The 22084-nt window shown below is 39.9% G+C and overlaps 1 protein-coding gene across 1 annotated transcript in view; it reads left to right on the forward strand.

Annotated features, from left to right (window-relative positions):
* The window catches only part of GRID2 (glutamate ionotropic receptor delta type subunit 2), a 740228-nt gene that overhangs the window by 236760 nt on the left and 481384 nt on the right, over positions 1-22084 (forward strand). The gene's annotated exons all lie outside the window — the stretch shown is intronic.

The raw sequence follows: 22084 nt of genomic DNA on the forward strand, positions 1-22084 counted from the left end.
GTAAGTATTCATTTTACAGCTAAACCTTATTATAGGCTTACCTGTAGGTAAAAATAACAAAGCAGGCTTTACTACTGAGAGAGAGAAAAATAACCACTGCCAGATTATCAGATAGGCAGAGAAGAAACCAGCCTATGGGGCCTACTTGGTTTAAGGGCCTTCTTTCAACTCTCACCCTTTAAAAAAAAAATTGCAATGGTGATGGTCATCTTCACCTAGAAGCCCACGTGCACACTTGTTAGTTCAATGTTATTCCACTAGAGCGCACATACAATAAACCTTCAAAAATCTGCAAGTGTGGCCCCAAGATTTTGGCTGCTTAGGGGCCTTCACAGTTTTATTCTGACACTGAAAACCGGGCCTTAATGTTTTGAGCATGTTTGATATAATGGATTGGGGTGGAAGAACCAAGAGGTTGTTAATATATGCTGAGGTACCAGACCCTGCTCTAATAGCTGCACCAAGTCTGGATAGGCATATGATTAATTTTTTAGAGTAAATATTAGGATGCCTGCCCCAATTCACAGTACAGTAAAACCTTGGTTTGAGAGTAACTTTGTTTGAGAGTGTTTTGCACGACAAGAAAAATGTTTTAATACATTTTGACTTGATATACAAGCGATGTAGTGTCACATCACAACTGAGTATAAAAGAGAAGAGAGGCGCCTCTAAGTGTAGCAATATGGTTACATTTAATGAAGGTATAACATTTAGCAACATATTGCTACACTTAGAGACGCCTCTCTTCTCTTTTAGACTCTGTAGCTCCTTCTGGATTTTGTTTCCATTATTTCTTATGGGGAAATTTGCTTTGATATACAAGTGCTTTGGATTACACGCATGTTTCTGGAGCAAGTTATGCTTGCAGTCCAAGATTTAACTGTATATAAGAAGTGTTTGACATACTACCTGCTATTTAATGGACTCTTTACTGTCAACATTTTGGACTGTCTATTAACTCATTCAGAGCCAAAACTCATATTTAGCTGATGGTTTTTGATCCAAGTGCCTTTTGTTTTTGTTTTTTGTTTATTTTTCTTGTAAATCACCATCACTATGATTGCTGAGGGATTTTGAGGTGGCTGTATGTTGCACCCTAGTGGCCATCATGGTCACTTTTGATATAGCAGCCAGCCTTTCACTTATATCACTATAGATCATCCACTTGCATACGTTTGTGTTTGTCAAGAAGGGTGGTTGAGGTAGCGCGATTTATATTTTTCTTAACTGTCTCTAAGGCCTGGTTCCCACTGGTGCGTTTTGACATGCGATTTGGCATGTTAAATCGCATGTCAAAACGATGGTATTTGCCGCAAATTGCCGGCAATGGCATCTGGCATCTGTGGCACTGCACCGATTTCAAAAAGTAGTTCCTGTACTACTTTTTGCGATTTCGGCCCGCAATTTACATTGACATCTGTGCAGAAACCTGCACAGATGTCTCTATAATCGCGGCCGAAATCGGGACTGCCAGCGCAAGTGAAATCGCGCGAGCTCAGCTGAACTCGCACGGCTTCACTCGCGCAGCCCAGTGTGAACCTGGGCTAAGCCTAGGTTCACATTGGAGCAATTTGTCATGCGATTTAAGAGATCAAATTGCATGACAAGTCTCAGCCTATTGGAGACAATGACACTGTTCCAATCGGTGCAACAACAATTTTGCGGCGCTGCACCGATTTGCAAAAGTAGTTCCTGCACTACTTTTGCTGATTTAAGGTTCGATTTCAGTAGACATCTTTGTATGAAGCCACACAAATATCCATCGAGTAGCAGCTGAAATCGCACTGACTTTGCTGCTTTGAAATTGCGCTACTTCAAGTGAAGTAGCGTGATTTCAAAGTAGCGTCAATGTAAACCAGGGCTAAAACAGTACAAGGGACTTTAAGAAATGATACATCATCATCAAAAATGTAATTATTTATTCTTTGATACATAAAATGTGGTTCTAAATTATAATGGGTGATGGAATATTTACGTTGCCAAAGAAAATAACTTTCTATCATAATCTTCTTCAAAATTCATTTATCAGAGCATAAAAAGCAACTGTTGCTTTCTCATCAGTAAAATAACTACAAACAAATGGGGTAATTATGTAGCTGCTTAACATTTTATTCTAAAATTCTAATTGTTAGGGAAATGAGAAAAAAGTATTTTTCCTTAACAACAGCTGTTTTAGTGACTTGCTGAATGAATTTTAATTAACCCTGCTTAAACTAGGGGATCTACATCAGTAGAGGTTTATGTCAAACTGTGATCTAATTATGGGTGCATGAAATTTTCTATCTGCAGTAAACTGTAGAATTGAATAAGCTCAGAGAAGATGGATTTACATTGGATGGAATGTAGTGATAGTTCAGGAAAATAAACTGGTGTGCCTGAAAGTGACACATGACTAGGTATTTTTAGCAAGGCTTCCATTGCCTTATTTTGTTTTAACATCAGAAACATGTAGGGCCAGATTCAGGTTGGAGATACGACGGCGTATCTCCAGATACCTCGTCGTATCTCTGAGTGTGCGGCGTCGTATCTATGCGCCTGATTCTTAGAATCGGTTAAGCATTGATTTGACTAAGATACAACCGGCGTAAGTCTCCTACGCTGTCGTATCTTAACTGCATTTTTACGCTGGCAGCTAGGGGCGTGTACGCTGATTTATGCCTAGAATATGTAAATCAGCTAGATACGCCTATTCACTAACGTACGCCCGGCCGTCGCAGTACAGATATGCCGTTTACGTAAGGCTTTTTCCGGCGTAAAGTTACCCCTGCTATAAGTATGGACGTCGGGCCAGCGTCAAATTTTCCGTCGATTACGTCATTTGTGTAAGTCGTTCGCGAATAGGGCTGTGCGTAATTTATGTTCACGTCGAAAGCATTGGCTTTTTGCAGGTTAATTTGGAGCATGCGCACTGGGATACTTTCAAGGACGGCACATGCGCCGTTTGGAAAAAGCGTCATGTGTACGAGGCCTGAGGCAGTTTTCAGGTGTTTTAGCGCTAGAAATAGTGTCTGTAAAGCACCTGAAAACTGACTCCCTTGCTGCCTGAGTGTGAAAGCACTGGGGCGGTGTGCTTTCAGGACGTTAGAAAAAGTCCTGCAAGCAGCATCCTCGGGACAGTTTGAGAGCGCTGTATACAGCGCTCTCAAAATGTCCCTGCCCATTGTAATGCACTTAGGAAGCAACACAGGCCTTTTAAAGCCCTTATTTGGGGTTAAAAGCACCCCGCTAGCAGTGTTGCCAACCGTCTGTATTTTTACGGACAGTCCGTAAAAACTGGCACTTTTTCCCCCGTCCACAAATGTCCGTAGTTGCGGGAATGTGGCAGTAAAAATAGCCGAGATTGGTTAGGCTTGGAACTGCGCATACGCAGTTCCGGAGCTTGCCGAGCCGAGCGTATGCTGTATTCGGCCGACGAGGGGGGGGGGGGCGGATTTCACAGAGCCTGTGTCGTGCGGCGCCGGCGAGTGATGTATCACATTGCTATTTGCCTAGCGTACTTGTTTGTAGCCTAAATACTGAAATTTGCACCTAAAAATGTAATTTAGTAACTTTTGTAAAATGCCAGTAAAAACATGGCTGCGCCAGTAAATTTCGGGTGTCGTGCCAGTAAATTTCAATTTGGTAGGTTGGCAACACTGCCCGCTAGTGATCGAAAAGTGCTGCTTAAACAGCGGTAAAGCGCAGCTAAAACAAGAGGCACTTTACAGCTAACGCACAAGCGGCCCCAGTGTGAAAGGGATCTTATGGATACGTTTTTTATACAGCTAGCTTGACAAAACGATATGGATTGTGTAAGATTAATAGAAAACTTTTTTTTATTTCTGCAAAAGAAGTACGCTTATGAAATATTATTACATAGGGGAACTGAAATTGAGCTCATACCTAACCAAGCAACATGAATGTTCAAATATTAAAGTTAATATTAAAGTTAATTAGGCAAAACTTTGTTTTTTGAAAATTCCCCAGCACTTGATTGTGTATTCAGAGTAAATTTTACTTCATTCACTAAGCTCAGTGGACATTTAATTACCCAGAGTGCATATTTTCTATACCCCATTGTGTAACTGGGCTAAACACTAACTTATCAAAATCTCTTTTTTAAGTAGGGGGGTTGCTTATAAATTGTGTGCATTATATGACATGACTGAAAATATTTATAGAATTTTGACTACCTATTGTATATATAACTGCTAAAAAAAATTAACTGTATATCACACGTTGCTTTCATAAAGTGTTTGTGTTGGGACAAAACACTTCAATGAAACTTGGAGGGCCCCTCACTGTATATATACATATTTTTTTTAAACATGGATATCTCAGTAACGACAGCAGCCGCTGCCACAACCGAGATATCCATCATCGGGTCCTTCCTCCTGCTCGGTTGGGATACGAGTGAGGGCAAGATGGCCCCCACCCGTCTCCATAGCATAGCACATCACTTCACTTCCGCCCATGCTTCTAAAAGGGACATTTTCTTGTTGTCATTTTTTCAAATGACAATTTTTTTCGCATTTTAGTCTAAATATGGGATCTGAGGTCTTTTTGACCCCAGATCTCATATTTAAGAGGACCTGTCATGCTTTTTTCTATTACAAGGGATGTTTACATTCCTTGTAATAGTAATAAAAGTGTCCCATTTTTTTTGTGTAAAAATGAATAAAATAAATACAAATAAATAAGAAAAAAAATATGTTCTTAAATCGCCCCATCCTGACGAGCTTGCACGCAGAAGCAAATGCATACGTGAGTAGCGCCCGCATATGAAAACGGTGTTCAAACCACACAAGTGAGGTATCACCGTGATCGTTAGAGCGAGAGCAATAATTCTAGCTCTAGATCTTCTCTATACCTCAAAATATGCAACCTAGAGAATTTTTTAAACGTTGCCTATGGAGATTTTTAAGGGTAAAAGTTTGACACCATTCCACGAGCGGGCACAATTTTGAAGCGTGACATGTTGGGTATCATTTTACTCGGTCTAACATTATCTTCCACAATATAAAAAAGAATTGGGCTAACTTTACTGGTGTCTTATTTTTTTATTTAAAATAGTGATTTTTTTCCAAAAAAAGTGCGCTTGTAAGACCGCTGCGCAAATACGATGTGACAAAAAGTTTGGCAATGACCGCCATTTTATTCTCTAGGGCGTTAGAAAAAAATGTATATAATGTTTGGGGGTTTTAACTAATTTTCTAGCAAAAAAAAACTTTTAATGTTGTAAACACCAAATCTGAAAAACAGGCAAGGTTGTTAAGTGGTTGAAAAGTAAAATCATGAGAAGCAGCATAAAATGTAAATTTAGTTGTAAAAGACTAAAGATTTTGAAAAGAACTTCTGGCCAATTAGATTTATTTTTGAGGGTCACCCAGGTAATTGTCAAGCTCATTGAAATTTTGCTTTGATCTTTTCAGTTTTACATATTTTGAAGCTCATTTTAATCATCCTTCAAATTCTTTCATTGGAATATATTTTTCATGCTTGCAGGACATTGCTTGTTAAAAACATTTTATTCTACTGCTCAAAATTGCATGAGTTGAAAAGCAGCTCACTTTATTTCTGCTTAAAATGCTTCTATGAAAATTAAAAAAGTGAGTATATCACTCACTTTTTTACCCTGAAAATAGAGGGTAAACTGTGCCTGCGTGTTATACGCAGGGTGCTATGGAAAGTTTTTTTCCGGAAAAGTTCCTCTTGAAGTTAGGGTGCATGTTATACGCCTGTGCGTGTTATACGCGATAAATATGGTAATTTAACATGTAAAGGTCTGCACAAATCCAGAAACCTATACAAATGTTTTTGTAAATGGTATTTAAAAAAAAATCTACAAAGGTTTACATTATTTGTGTTTATGACCCTTTTAATCAGATGAAAAAACATGCCCCTATAATGTTTTATTTTTTATTCAGTTACAACTAGCTGCATCTCTGACATCACAATACGTAATATACATTTCAAACCATATTCTGGGACTCCTTTAATTATACAGTGTAAGATATTACAATCTGGGTAATCCTTATTAACCAGACAAGTCAAATAATATACCGTATTTATAGGCGTATAACACGCACCCTAACTTTATGAGGAAAGTTTCAGGGAAAAAAACTTTCCACAGCCCCTGCGAATAACACGCAGGCACAGTTTACCCTCTATTTTCAGGGTAAAAAAGTAAGTGTTATACACCAATAAATACAGTAATTATTAACACATAACACATATACATCTAAACACATGTGCTCTTCTTTTTTCCCATGCTGTATTTTAAAAATGTTAGAAGCTGCTAGATGTATTTAAAACTCTTGGCTAACAAAAGTATATTGGAAGTTAACAGAGTAATGCAGTGCTGTTGGGGCAGAACTTCAAACTTCAAACTAAATGCAGCGACTGCTATGTAATCACTACAGCTTAGCTTCAATGAAGTCCTAAACTTCAGGACTTCTGAAAAAACAACTGTTTTTTAAAACTTTTTTTCCATTGATACATGTTCCCTCGGGCAAGACCCGGGTTCTCAAAGACGTTTTCACAGGCATACTATAGACACCCAGCAGGTACAATATTTAAAGGAATTTTTAATTTTTTTTAATTTTTTTTATTTAAGCATCATTAAAATCACTGCTCCTGAATCTTTAGGTGCAAACTAAAGAGCACACGGCCAGTACACACCAAGTAGCTTTAGGTGCAAACTACAGAGGACACAGGCAATAAACCACGTAAGAATACTGCAGCTGGCACAATCACCTGCCTGCCAGTAAATTAGGAAGAACTGATCTAGCTAAACTATACAGTGTATAAATATATGTACAACACCTGGGATGTATATATCTCCTCTACACACTGTAACATTAACTGACTAGCCTGCCTGCTCTATCTACCTGCAAAAAATGACACTCTCTCTGTCCTCTCCTAACCACCGCAACACACTACACAAGGCCAATCTGCAGGCGGCCTTTTATAGTTTGGGGCGTGTACTAAACCCCCTGAGCCATAATTGGCCAATTATGGCTCTCTGTTTTTTGCAAGCTGTGATTGGCCAAGCATGCGGGTCATAGTGCATGCCTGGCCAATCATCAGCCAGCGATGCCACAGTGAATTATGATCTGTGAAACGTAACTCGAATATGGCGCGAACGACCCATTTTGTTCGTATTTTGACGAACGATCGAACATACGATGTTCGAGACGAACATGAGTTAGACTCGAATACGAAGCTAATCCCTAAAAAGAAGTATAGCTTGAAGAAGCAGTTCAGGCAGATTGCTGCCAACAGTTAGCAAAGCATGCTACTTCAGAGAGCAATAGAGCCTTTACTTTTCAGGTATATTTATAAGCACTTAATATTTTGGTGATAATTATTATCAAAAATACTTGGCACTGATATATATATATATATATACATATATATATATATATATATATATATATATATATATATATATATATATATATATATATATTATATCCTCATTGCACATAATTGGATATTTAGTATGGTTTGTTTACTAAAGAAGTATATGCTGTTCACTTAGCAAAGAAAATCTTAACTTTGCTGCAAAATTTTTGTTTAGCTTAGTGAATGAGGTAAAACTGTATCAACTTTATATATCTATATCTATCTATATCTTTATATATTCAAGCAAAAATCCTGTTTTTGTAAGTGTTTGCCTTAATGCATTCTTTGCATTAGGATAAAAAAACATTCCAACATTAGTTCCCCCCCAACGCCCCCTTACCTGAGCCTGAACTTGATCCGATGCTGTGCTTGAGAGCAACATCTGTGCTCTTTCTTTCTCTCTCTCTTTCTCTCTCTCTCTCCTCACTGGTTTAGAGGCAGCAGTGGGAGTCAATCTGCTGCTGTCAATCAAATTGCTTGATCTGGGACAGACATAAAAGGGGAGCAAGAAGCACTGGTGGGAGACCACAGAAGAGGAGGTAAAGGGTGGCTCTGTGCAATAATAGTGCACAGAACAGGTAAGTATAACACGTGTGTTTATTTAATACAAAAAGCTTAGCAGGAAGCACTTGTGGGAGACCACAGAAGAGGAGGTAAAAGGTGGCTCTGTGCAATACAATTGCACAGAACAGGTGAGTATAACACGTGTGTTTATTTAATACAAAAGGTTTAGCCTTTAGTAACTCTTTAATTTTTATTATTATGCAAGTAAACATGCTATAATGCTTTAGTAAAGCCACCCCAAGATTCACCATATTTACCAAGCTAAGTTAATATTCACATTGTGAAATTAACAGTCCCTAATTCTTTATTAAGCCAATCCCACAAAATCAGATATAACAGCCATACAACAAACATCGAGACTGGGGGCAGAGATAAGTAAATGATAAAAGTAGTGCAAATTTCAACCCCATTCTAAAAGAAGTTTGTTGTATAGACCATAGTAACAACATGATGTGAGGGTAGCTGTTCAGAAATATGGCCTTGGTTAAATCACATTATGATTGTGAGTGGTGGGCTGGGTGCAGGAACTAACATTTTCTGTAGAAGTCAGCTATGCATGATGGTATAGTATGGGATAGTATATAGCATACAGTATGATAGTATGATGGGCATCTTATGTTTTAGGAAAGAATATATTGGCCTACAGGTTATAAATAAGCGGGTTCCCCAAACATTACTAAAGTTTCCGTGCCAAATCAAAACCCTGTTGAATTCAATAAGATAAAAATGTAAAGGAAAGGTTAAGGGATTATTAAACAAATGGCATTAGGGGCTAGTACATGTGCCAAAGCAAAAACATATTTTTAAAAATGATTTTTGATGGAGAGCGGCAATTTTAATAATGTTTAAGGGGAACAATAAAAATGCAAAATTCCTTAAAATGGCATGCCTATGGAATGTCCTGCATGTTGATTGGCACATCTGTATGATACATGCAACCTACTCCCAACAAAACTGACATATATAGAAAGAAAATGCTGTTTAAATTGTCCATTAATGACTACTCCCTGTCTCTTACATCTGTTTGTTAATAAAATGGCTGGGGATTTCCTGTATTTATACCATGCCTTTATACTAGAAGAGGTTCTGATAAAAGTTAGGAGATCCCACAAACAAAAATAAAAACTGGTATGGGGTTCCCCCTATAAATACATACCAGACCCTTATCCGTGATGAATGCCTGGTATGGATGTCAAGTGGGACCCCACAGGAAAAAAAAAACAATATATTTGGACCAGGGAAAAACTTTACCAAAGAAAAATAAAAAATAAAAAGTGTTACGCCCACCCAAAAAACTAGCAGACCTTTATCAGAGTATGTGGGTGTGTGAGTGAGGACTTCCCTCCTGATGCATGCCAGGCCACATCCATGAGGGGTACCATGGATAATTTGGATATAGGTCCAACATAAATTTGTAATGTTTTGATGTTGCTTGTTTGAAGGAATTGCACATTTTTTCATTTTGCCCTTTAGGCCCCTTTCACACTTATGTGACTTGTCCCACAATTTGTGATGGCAAAGTAGCATGACAAGTCGTTTCCCATGATTTCCAATGACAACCATTCATATTAGTACGACTGCAACTCATTCCGACTTCAAAGTAGTCCCTGCACTACTTTGGTCTGATTTTGATGCCACTTACACAGGCATTACCTGAAATTGCGGCAAAATTGCGCCCAAAAAATCGCGGTAAAATCGCACGAATTTGAAGTCGTAATAGTGTGAAAGGGGCCTTAGGGTTTTTAAAAGTGCTTCTCCCTGATGAAAAGTAAAACAAAACCTTGGTGTATGTTCCCCTTGACAGTACTTAGCTCCACATGACCCTTGTTTGACAGCCTAAACAAAAATGGAAACCACCCCAATCTATAATTTTTTTATAGTGCAAGGTAAACATGGAAATGCTTTACACACATAAAAACAAAATGTACTACTCAGTACACTTACCAGCTTGCCTGCAAAAAAATATATACTGTCTTAAAATTTGCATTAAAAACCAAGGTTTTAGTTGTACAACAGTTGCAAATATATATGAAAACTGCACTGTGTCATCAGCACCCCTCTGTATAGTGTGGTCCTAACCCTAGTCTATGAAAGTCTCCATGTTGGAAGGTATAGAACAATGGATAAATTAAGGTCAGGTATGCATGTAGGGAATCCATTCCTCCTTTATGCCCTGTACACACGATCGGTTCGTCCGATGAAAACGGTCTGATGGATTTTTTCATCAGATATCCGATGAAGCTGACTTTCATCAGTCTTGCCTACACACCATCAGTTAAAAAAACTATTGTCAGAAGGCGGTGACGTAAAACACAACAACGTGCTGAGAAAAATGAAGTTCAATGCTTCCAACCATGCGTCGACTTGATTCTGAACATGCATGGATTTTTAACCGATGGACGTGCCCACAGACGATCGTTTTTTTCTATCGTTTTTTTAACCATCGGATAATTTTAAAAACAAGTTCCTATTTTTTTCACTGATGGATAAAAAAACGATGGGGCCCACACACGATTGGTTCGTCTGATGAAAACGGTCCATCCATTTTCATCAGACTAACCAATCGTGTGTACACGGCATTAGGCTGGGTTCACACTGAGAAATGGAGCAGCTCACAGCAGGGGACCGATGCGTCTCCATTCACTGTTTCAGGTCTGAATTCAGTCCAAATTTTTGGCTGAATTTGGACCTTAAACGGACCAGAAGATGCACAGGACACCGGAGCTGTTCCAGAGATGTGGGAGCCGGCTCCATAGAGAGCCATTCCCAATCTCCTGACATGCTAATTGGATGCAGGGAAATCCGCATTCAATTAGCACTGGTGTGAACCCAGCCTTAAGGTGCAGGGACACACAGGAAGTCCAGAAAAGCACAATTTGCTGCTTAAGGCATTTTTTTGTGTCCCCAAGCCATATCCAAGAAGCTAAAAAGATGACAACAGCCCCTCGGGGCTGAGCCGACACACAGAGCAGTGGCTTGGGAGCAACCTGTGTACTATGGGGGCACATGGCAGGTGGGAGGGACCAGGAGTGTCGGCATGGGACCCAAGAAAAAACACTGCACAGAGCAGGTAAGCATGATATGTTTGTTATTTTTAAAAAAAACATGCCTTTAATTTCACTTTAAACTATAGCAATGTCTATTAGCAGGATTTATCTGACATTGACCTCAATAGGGTTTGAGGAACATTCCCAATTTTTAACCTTTTTTTTTCTGTTTGGTGAATGTTCCTCAAATCCAACCCAGGCACATTTGGTTCATCACTAGATGAAAGGGTATACACCTGATCAGATCTATTAGTTTATTGCATTTGCTAGGTCAAATTCCGGTACCTGGTGAACTATGAAGTCATATTTCATCACACTGTACAACTGTAGTAAAACTTTGAAAGCCAAGGATGTGCATTCCCCGTCTGGCAGTGTATCAATTTACTTTACTTCATCTGGGGTTTAACCACTTGCCACCCCACCACAGTGCATTTAGCTAAAACGTTTACCCTACAGAGTAGTACAGTGTCACTATGGTGACAATTAATTAATTTGATGACAGATGTAATAAAAATCTTAAAAAAAAAAACATTTTTAAAAGACGAATGAAAAATAAAAATATTATTTATTTTTTACATGCTGTCACCAGTCAGTATCCTTGATAACCACCACACCAGTCATATGATGATGCTGTACTGCACTGCTGACAGTATGTCAAAATAATTATTTATTTCTTTATTTTCCAAAAGATTGTGACAAAGAAATTACAACTTACTAAAGACATTGGACTGTCTACTTTCCAAAAAGAGGTAATTTGGGGGGTATTTGTACTGTTCTGTCATTTTAGGGCCTCAAAGAATTATGGTGTCAGTACATCAGGATTCATTTTCAAATATACAGTAAATGTACTATAGTTTGTAGACGCTATAACTTTCACAAACGCCAATTAATATACACCTGACGCATTTCGAGGAAGAACGCATCAACCAAGCTAACACGGACACTACCAGGTCTCTTGGCATAATTGGTGAAACCCAGAAATCTTGGAGGTGATTTTTTCCACTTTCATTTGACATCATGCATTTGTGAGTATAATGTATGCTGTTCTTTCATTTTTCAATAAATAATTTTAGTGGTAATGCACTAGATCGGTGCTCCCTTCTCTTGTTGTTTTGTACAGAAATTATTATACACCTACTGGGATTTGTTTTACCAAAGACATGTAGCAGAATATGTTTTGGCCTAATGTTATGAAGAAATGTGATTTAATTGGATATGTTTTATAAAAGAAAGTACAAAATATTTTTTTTTTCTAAATTGTTGGTCTTTCTTTGCTTATGTAGCAAAAAATAAAAACCCCAAAAAACTCAATTTGTGTGAAAAAAATTATACAAATTTAATTTGCATACAGTGTTGTATGATCAAGTAATTGGCAGTTAAAATAGCACAGAACTGAACAGCAAAAAATGCCCCGGTCAAGAAGGGGGTAAAACGTTTGGAGGTCAAGTGGTTAAAAGGTACTTAAAGTTTTTGGTGTAAATTTGGGACTTTTATTTGTTCCAACTACCTTTTTGTTTTACTAAATGATTACATGTAGACTATATACATGTATTTGCTATTAGCATGTATTTGCATTTCTTCACTAGTATTTACCCACAGCACTTTTTTTTTCCATTATAAAAGTAAATAAGCAAAATTGTCAGTTAATATACAAGATCACTCTAGAGTGCTAGTCAGCAGAATTATCCCTTCCAGTGTGTTCATGTTTGAGAAAGCTTGCATAACAAAATGAAAGGGTCAATTATTCCCAGATGTACAGCAAATAAAGAGAGATGTAGAGCAGAACAGTTCATAATTAATAGTCTATCTCTTAAACAATGAAAGGTTTAATGAACCCACTTTTTCTTACAGCACAATAAATAGACTATTTCTTTCCTGTTGAAAGCAGTAAAAATGATAAATCAGTTGGACAGACCCTTCACAAAAAAAGTCATATTCTTATAAATGTCATTGAAATAGTAAAGGTGACGAGGTACTTTCATTCACATAGATAAAGCAAAAAAGTCAGATGAATATCATTCAGATATATCTTCTTACAAATGACCATATAAAGTGTTTAATTTTAACTGAGCTGATTTTAAAAAACTGGACGAAATGGAGCAGTGTTAAATTTAAAACCAGATTTCAACTAGCATTTTTTCAGGATTTGAAAAGCCCATCTTACAAAACAAGATATGGTTGTATTTGCGATCTTGAAACCATTAGCATGCCAACCTATATGTTTACTGTATATACAAGTACCTTTTTCTTTGTAAAGTGTGTACCCTAAATATTTAGTAAAAATGTGCACTTGAAAAAACTTGGTAAGATGGTGCAACTTATCTTTTCTCTTAATGGCAAAGAAGTTGCCATTAATAGCATTTAATGTTGGGAAATGAACACTTTCTTTTTTTTTTCTTTACAATATAGATTTTATTGAAAATATTTGAATGTATACAAACATATATGAGTGTACAGATAACACAAGAAGAGTAACGCTTCAAGGAGCGTTCTTTTTTGGAGCTATGGAGTCCTGTAGACAGTCAGCAGGCACATTGGTCTAGCAGACGGACGTGTGCCTGACCTCCAGTACTCATCCCCCCGCACAGCAGACAGCTAGGCAGGCAGGCAGGTGTTTCTTTTTCCCCCAGGATCAATTCCACCCAGCAGATAGCCCCCCTGCCTGAGTTCTGTGTCTGGGTCGACAGCCATCTTGGTACACCCCCCTTGATACACCCTCCAGCAACAGAGATATCTCTCACCCCCATTCCCTCACAATCGATAGCTACTTGATCCAGGGTCTCGACCGATCGCCTTTAGGGATCAGGAAGGAATTTTTTTCTCTGCCCAGCACATTGGCATAGCTCGGTCAGGTTTTTTTGCCTTCCTCTGGACCAAGTCGGAAGAGAGGATTCACTGATTCTTCCTTCCACTACCATCCGACCACCGCTCCCCCCCCCCTGGTGATGGGTGACCATGGCTAATCTGCAGTACTCGGCAAAAAACATTCGGGATCTCAGGCGATTTGCCACAACACTACCAACCGTCACCAAAAAGGCCCTAAGAATTGAGCAACTTTTGAGAATCGATTGTCGATCGACTGTCAAAAAATACAGTCATCCACCCCAGCCTAAGCACATATCATGTGCTTTGATCAATACAAGATCGGCAGTAAAACACTGATTAGAAATCCACGATTTCATACTACAATATGATTTAGACTGCCTCTTTATTACAGAAAGCTGGCTTACAGCCGACTGTAACACAATTCTAGGAGAATTGGTGCCAGAAAACTACCGTATTATAACTGAAAACAGAATAGGGCAAAGAGGAGGAGGCCTGGCAGTGATCTGCAAGACTCACCTTCCAATCACCAAACCAGCCCTTCAAAATCCTCTTTCATTCATGGAAACCCTTACTCTGCAACTGCAAACAAATCCCCAGCAGACCGTTCGCATTCTCCTCTGCTATAGACCACCCGGGCCAAAATCACAGCTTCTACCATCATTGACTGAGTTTATCTCCACTTACACCCTTAACAGCAAACATCTTTTGCTGCCTGGGGACTTCAATCTCTGGGCCAACTCCTCACAGGATCCCGTGGCCGATGCCTGCATTGACCACCTGGAAGGATTAGGGCTACGGCAACTAGTATGCGGGCCCACGCATGCTTCAGGTCACGCTTGACCTAATTTTCAGACAAGATCTGGAAATAAGCATTTTGGAAAATGAACCATTGCCATGGACAGATCACCATGCAATTAAATTCATAATTTCCAAAATTCCCCCATTGATAAAAACACCTAAGCCGATGACAACACTCTGGACAAGATCTCAGAAGAAGCTCCACTCGGAACTCTTCAAGTCTACCTTTGGAAATAAAATAAAAACAATACAACCACTTCTAACAGCCTCAGAAACACTGGATGCCATAAATACAGCCCTATTACAGTCAGCCGACTTAGTAGCGCCGAAACGCAAAGCCCACATCCGGAAAAATAAGTCCAGCTGGTTCAACAACCAGCTGTTGGTGCTGAAGCAAGAGCGCAGAAGGGCGGAAGCCGCCTGGAAAAGAAGTGCTTCAGAGGTGAACCTCATCATCTACAAAGAAATACCAAGAAAATACCATAAAGAAATTTTTAAAGCCAAGAAATATTATTTTTCTAAGGCTATCGACAGCACCCTAAACCGCCCCCGCGAACTCTTCAAGCTGGTCACTCAGACCATGAATCCCGTCTGTCTTGAAGCCCCCAATTCGGACACCCAAGAATTTTGCAAAGAATTATCGGATTTCTTCATCAATAAAATTGAGAGAATCCGGGAAAGCATTCAGCAAAACAATACCCCCCTCAACCCCTCCTCAAGCTTTCACACAACACCCAAAGAAATTTTCTACAATCAACAAAGTTCACTCTGAAACCCATATCCATCGATGCCACTAAAAATATCATCGGTACTTTGTGAAACAGCACAGCGCCTAATGATATCATCCCCACTAAACTGCTGAAGGAATGTGCCGACATCCTGGCACCACCCATCACGCAGCTTATAAACAAGTCATTTAAGGAAGGCATAGTGCACTCCCAGCTGAAAGAGGGCACAATCCAGCCCATCTTGAAGAAACCTACCCTTGACCCCAAGGACCCAACTCATCGCTGTCCCATAACAGGCCTAAACGTTCTCTCCAAGGTAATGGAGAAAGTAGTGGTACAACAGCTGCAACAGCATCTAGATACCCATAATTTACTTGATCCATTTCAATCAGGTTTCCGTCCCGGACACGGGACAGAGACAGCATTGCTCAAAATATGGGACAACGCCCTTGAGGCCGCAGATGAAGGAGAATTTTGTCTCCTGGTTCTGTTGGACCTTAGCGCATCCTTCGACACGGTAGACCACAAACTGTTACTGACTCGGCTGGCTGAGGTAGCCAGAGTCGCAGAAGGTGAATTATCACGGTTCTCCTCCTTTCTAGAAAACCGATCACAAACAGTGAAATTGGGACCTTTCACTTCTGAAAAACGCACGGTATCATGCATCAAGGATCCCCCTGTCACCGGTGCTCTTCAATATCTATCTTCGCCCTCTTTTTGAAATCATTAGTAGCGAAAAACTACTATATCACTCATATGCAGACGACACGCAATTGTATTTTCGCATCTGCAACAAAAATGATCATCATCTTAGGCCCCGTACACACGGCCGAGGAACTCGACGTGCCAAACACATCGAGTTCCTCGGCGTGTTCAGTCCTGGAGCCGCCGAGGAGCTCGGCGGGCCGAGTTCTCCCATAGAACAATGAGGAAATAGAGAACATGTTCTCTATTTCCTCGCCGAGGTCCTCGTCGGCTTCCTCGGCCGAAAGTGTACACACGGCCGGGTTTCTCGGCAGAATTCAGCTCTGAACCGAGTTTCTGGCTGAATTCTGCCGAGAAACTCGGTCGTGTGTACGGGGCCTCAGTTTAGAGAAATGTCTCTCTTCAATAGAAAACTGGATGACAAAGAGTTATCTCAAACTCAATAGTTCCAAAACAGAACTTCTACTGTTTCACGCCAGTCGGAAGAATCAACTAGCAACAACCTGAATGCCGCCGCCCATTCTGGGCAAATTCATCACCCCTAGCTCCAAAGTCAAAAGTCTTGTGTCATTTTCGACACCTACATGACAATGGACGCACAAATATGGTCAGTAGTCAGCAGATCTCACCATCTGCTGCGCCTACTACGTAGACTTATTCCATTTATTCCTAAAGAAGACATGGCAGTCGTGGTGGGAACAATTGTGAACTCCAGACTGGACTATGCAAATGTCCTTTACCTCGGACTCCCAAAGTACCAGATCGCTCGTCTGCAGGTCGTTCAAAACACAGCCGCCAGACTTGTGACTGGGAAAAAAACATGGGAATCAATCTCACCTTCGCTGAGAATCCTTCACTGGTTGCCAGTAAAGAACAGGATTGCTTTTAAAGCACTCTGTCTGACACATAAGTGCATCCATGGGAAGGCTCCGCAATATCTATGCGAAAAGATAAAAGCTCACAACTCCAATCAAGTCTTGCGATCCACCGACCAAAATCTGGTCCAGATACCCAAAGCCAGATACAAGTCCAAGGGAGAAAGAAGGTTTGCGGTACAAGGTCCTAAACTATGGAACGCTTTACCAACCAGCATTCGGTTGGAGGAAAACCACCTAGCCTTCAGAAGACAGATCAAAACTCTGCTCTTTTGATGTTCTAGACAGACAGGAACAACTAGCGCCCAGAGGCGATTCAGTTCGCATGCGCCGCGCTATATAAGTTTTCATTCATTCATTCATTCATTCAATAGGGTATTCAGGGGTTTACAAAAGAGAATATAAGTACATAAGGTAACTGGTAGTATTTGAAAAAAATCTAAAACATAAAAATATTAGAACATATAGGAATGGGGTGAATTCTTGAGAGAAAATCTTACATAAACTATTTAGAAATAGAGAGTATGCGCAAAACAAAAAAAATGGTAATTAAAACATTTTAGTTTAAATGGAACATTTTAATGTATGGTCTATTCTGTCTGCATTCCCCAAAATAGGGTATAGGTAGGTTAGGTATTCAGTAGAGTACGTAGAAGATTAATATCATGTCATGGGAATACTTACTTCTTTAGCTTCAGTCATGCCAAACTGCTGAACCACTGCCTCAATTTTAGATTTCTGATTAAGCAGGAAGCTGCCGTCTTCTTTATGCTGTATGTTAATTCATAGGTAATGTGTCACATCCCCAAGATCTTTAGCCTCAAAATGCATATTCAGAATCAATACAGTTTGAGTATAGACATGGGTCAGCTCTGCTTCGTATGAATCCTTCATCTAGCAAGACTTGTTAATTTTTAAATTCCACGCGCAAGCTTATTGCTTAAGTCTGTAAAGCGATTTCTGCAACTTGATGCTCTTCTCCATTTTTTATGTATCCTTCTGGCTGCAATCAGCTGCAAATTAGTTTTTCAGGCCATTTGTCACTTTAAAGGCAAGAGGCTAGATTCAGAGAGACTTGCGACGGCGTATCAGTAGATACGCCGTTGTAAGTCCGAATGAGCGCTGTCGTATCTTTGTGCGCATTCTTTAAATGAGTTACGCCTCACTGTTGTCAAGATACGACCGACGTAAATCTCCTACGCCATTGAATCTTGGCTGCATATTTACGCTGGCCGCTAGGGGCGCTTTTACGTTGATTTACGCGTCGAATATATGTAAATGAGCAAGATACGCCGATTCACAAATGTACGTACGCCTGTCGCAGTAAGCTACGCCATTTACGTAAGACATACGCCGGCGTAAAGATAAACACCTCTCTAGGTGGCGCAAACCCATGCAAAGTATGGACGTCTGAACTGCCGTCAGATTTTACGTCGTTTACGTAAGTCGTACGTGCATGGGGCTGTGCTTAAGTTAGGTTCACGTCGTCCGCCTTGAGCCGTCGTATCGTAAGGAGTATTTGCGACGTGATCCTGAGCATGCGCGCGCTAGCGTACCAACGGCCATTCATTTACATGGGGTAACGGTTACTTTACATGTAACACGCCCACTACCTTCCTAATTTGAATTAGGCGGGCTTACGCCGGCCCATTTTCGCTACACCGACGTAACTTAGGGAGCAAGTGCTTTGTGAATACTGGCCTTGCCTCACTATGTTACGTCTGCGTAGTGCAAATGGGATGCGCTACACCGGCCAAAAGATGCGCCCAGGTACGTGAATCTAGCCCATGGTCTGTAGGTACAAAGCATTGTTTGTGGCAAAAGGATGCTCACAAAAGTTTGGTGAGGATTAACATGCTATTTTTGCTGGTGGTGTCATATATATTTCCTCTTTGATATCACCATTAAGAAAAGGCCGTTGGGATATCATGGTGCTTCATAACCATTTTCCAAGAAGCCGCCACTGTTAACTGTGTTCGCAAAGTACTTTGTGAACACTGTTAACAGTGGCTGCTTCTTGGAAAATGGTTATGGGGCACCATGATATAACAACGGCTTTTCTTAATCTCCCTGGCGGTATTATTAATTCAGATTTTAGGTGCTGAAAGCGGTACCATTATTTTGCATGGAAATTTGGCGTTTTTTATTGTAGGCCTGTAATTCTTAGAAATAACTCACTTAAATCTGTCCAAACAAGAGTCTAGTAGACATCCCGGGTATAATAAAATTTGAAACACAAAATCATAAATTATAATACAATAAATAAATATAAATAACTATAACAAATAATATAATAATAATAAAAATTATTACTTTTAATTTGTTGATGACGAATTTCCCCACAAATCACTATTGCTCAATTCTGCAAGTGATTCTAATTTATTATTGCTGTTTTCTAGCTGGTCTAAAACCACTTTTGACATAAAGGGACACTTTTTGGTTGCTATGGACAATCTCCAATTTTCAGGCAGAAAGAACAGTTTTTATTTATAAAAATGCATGTAGGACACTGGGCAGACCACTAGGGACAAGGGGTGTGTGTATTTTTTACATACAGTACTGTAATCTATAAGATTACAGTATACTGTGTGTATTGTGTTTATTTACTTTTTAAAATTCAGCGCAGATCTCCGCCCGTGCGTCGTAACGTCTCAGGGAACGGAGCTCGGCGGCACACGGGCACTGTGAATCGAGCGAGGAGGACACCGCTCGATCACACAGCACGGTGGCATTACAGGATCCAGGGACAAGGTAAGTAAACTATGCCTGTGGACTCTGTGAGGCGATCCCGAGTCAGGCTCGGGGTTACAGCTTTTGGTCCTGAAATTCCACCCCGAGCCAGACTTGGGAATATCGCCAGGGGCGTTAATGGTGATATCAAAGAGGAAATATATATGACACCACCAGCAAAAGTAGCATGTTAATCCTCACCAAACATTTGTGAGCATCTTTTTGCCCTTAACAAAGCTTTGTACCTACAGACCTTGCCTTTAAGTGGCATTTGGCCTTAAAAGCCCATTTGCAGCTAAATGCATGCTTAACATGGGGTAGCTCTGAAAGTGTCCATGTCTGCAGTTCACTATTAGATGACATCTCTTCATCAGCAGCCCAGATCCACTTTTGTTTCTCATGAGTCTTTGCAACTCATCCCATGAATCAGGCTCTGGTTTTAATGCTATGCAAGGAACAAACGTTTGGCTGGGATGTGTTTTGTTTATCTGTGTACAATTCTAATTCAGTGTCACTTTGTTGCTTATCTTCATGCAACACTGAATGTGGAATTTCCCTCTTTTTGAAGCGCTTGTGTTAGTTCATAACATTTTAAACACACTGAAGTTTTTTTAACAATTACACTTCTACTAATGGTTACCTTGTTTGTGTCTTGGTATAGAATTCTGTATCCCCTTTTAGATTCCCTGTACCCCACAAGTACACCTTCCTTTGTGCAAACATTGCATTTTTTACATTTTCCTTTTGGGATGGGCACATAGGCCTTGCTTCCAATTTTTTTCAATGGTTAGAATTCAGGGCCCTTCAATTCCACAGTTTGTTTGGAGATTTCTCAGTGGATTTTCCTGGTGTTCGATTTTGGAGAAAATCAAGCGGAGGAGTAGTGATGTCAAGAGCTTCAACTTGTCCAACAAGAGAATGCTTTGTATTCATTGAGAAAATGCAAAGTGTTCTCTGAATAACACCTGTGCTGAGCAAGCAATCTTCTGTGTTCACTAAACTGAAGAGCAGCCACTCAGCTTAGGTCACGGAAGTTAGTGGTGAGCATTGAAGTAACAGTGGCTACTACAGTGATTTCCAGCTTCCCAAAAATCAGTCAGGTATGACACATGCATACCTTAATTGGTCCAAGCTAAACCAATGTAACCATGCAAATATTTCATACCTGAAATTCAGATTTCAAGTGAAACTATACTGCATCTGAGCAGCACAAACCAAAAATGCTATTTAACAAATGTTTAATATTCAGAGAAAGCTCATTCATCCATCTATGTCTCCATACTTTATTTTGTTGAGAAATCACTTTGAAAAACACCTCTTAGCATTTCTGGCTGTGGTCATCTTGAGTAAGGGCTGATGATTCATGTAACATTTATTTGCTGGGATCCATGTGCCCTTAGCTCAGGCATGAAAGCAGGAGAATGGGCTTACCTAAGAAAACCCTTTCTCCCCTCCTGAAGATTTCTGGGATAAATGACATCATTTGCATAGGCCTTGAAACTAGGAAGTATATGAAGATATGTAAAAGTTTAAAACATGTAAATATATTAAACCTTCCTATCTGTTTACTAATGCTAGTAGCATAAGGATTAAAAATATTCAATGTTAATTGAGACTGTGAAATGCTATCTTAAGTAAATAGTTTTTTTGTGAATCAGTTATCAAGTTTCTTAGCAAAGTCCTTTAGCCAGATTCACGTAGATGGCCGCAACTTTAAGGCGGCGTAGCTTAAGGCATGTTTTATGTTAATGGGGCTTGACCTGACGTTTTTGACGTTTTTTTTTAACTGCGCATGCGCCATGCGCCTACATTTCCCAGTGTGCATTGCGGCTAAGTCTGCCGCACGGGCCTATTGATTTTGACATGGACGTAAAAGACGTAAATCCCTATTCACGGACGACTTACGCAAACAACGTAAAATTTTCGAATTTCGACGCGGGAACGGCGCCCATACTTAACATTACTATTCCATCTATTTGATGGAATAACCTTAGGCTGCCTATCTCTTACGTAAACGGCGTAAATGTACTGTGGCGGCCGGGCATACGTTCGTGAATAGGCGTATCTACTGATTTGCATATTCTACGCCGACTGCAATGGAAGCGCCACCTAGCGGCCAGCAGAAATATTGCAACCTAAGATAGGATGGCGCAAGCCGTCGTATCTTACATATATTTAAGCGTATCTCTGTTTGAGAATACACTTAAACATAGGTCGGCGCAGATTCTGAGTTAGGTCGGCGTATCTACTGATACGACCTATCTCTACCTGAATCTAGCTACTTGTCTCTAAATTAGCATCCATATTGTTAACCTGTCTCTTCTTGAGTTGGCCTGCCGGCTGACAATACTGCTGAAAATTGCAAGGCAGCTGCTTAGCATTATCAGCATGCAACAGGGAATGCTGTTACTGTCAAGACTTTCCA

The sequence above is a fragment of the Rana temporaria genome, chromosome 1 (genome assembly GCF_905171775.1).
Source record: "Rana temporaria chromosome 1, aRanTem1.1, whole genome shotgun sequence".
NCBI lineage: Eukaryota > Metazoa > Chordata > Amphibia > Anura > Ranidae > Rana > Rana temporaria.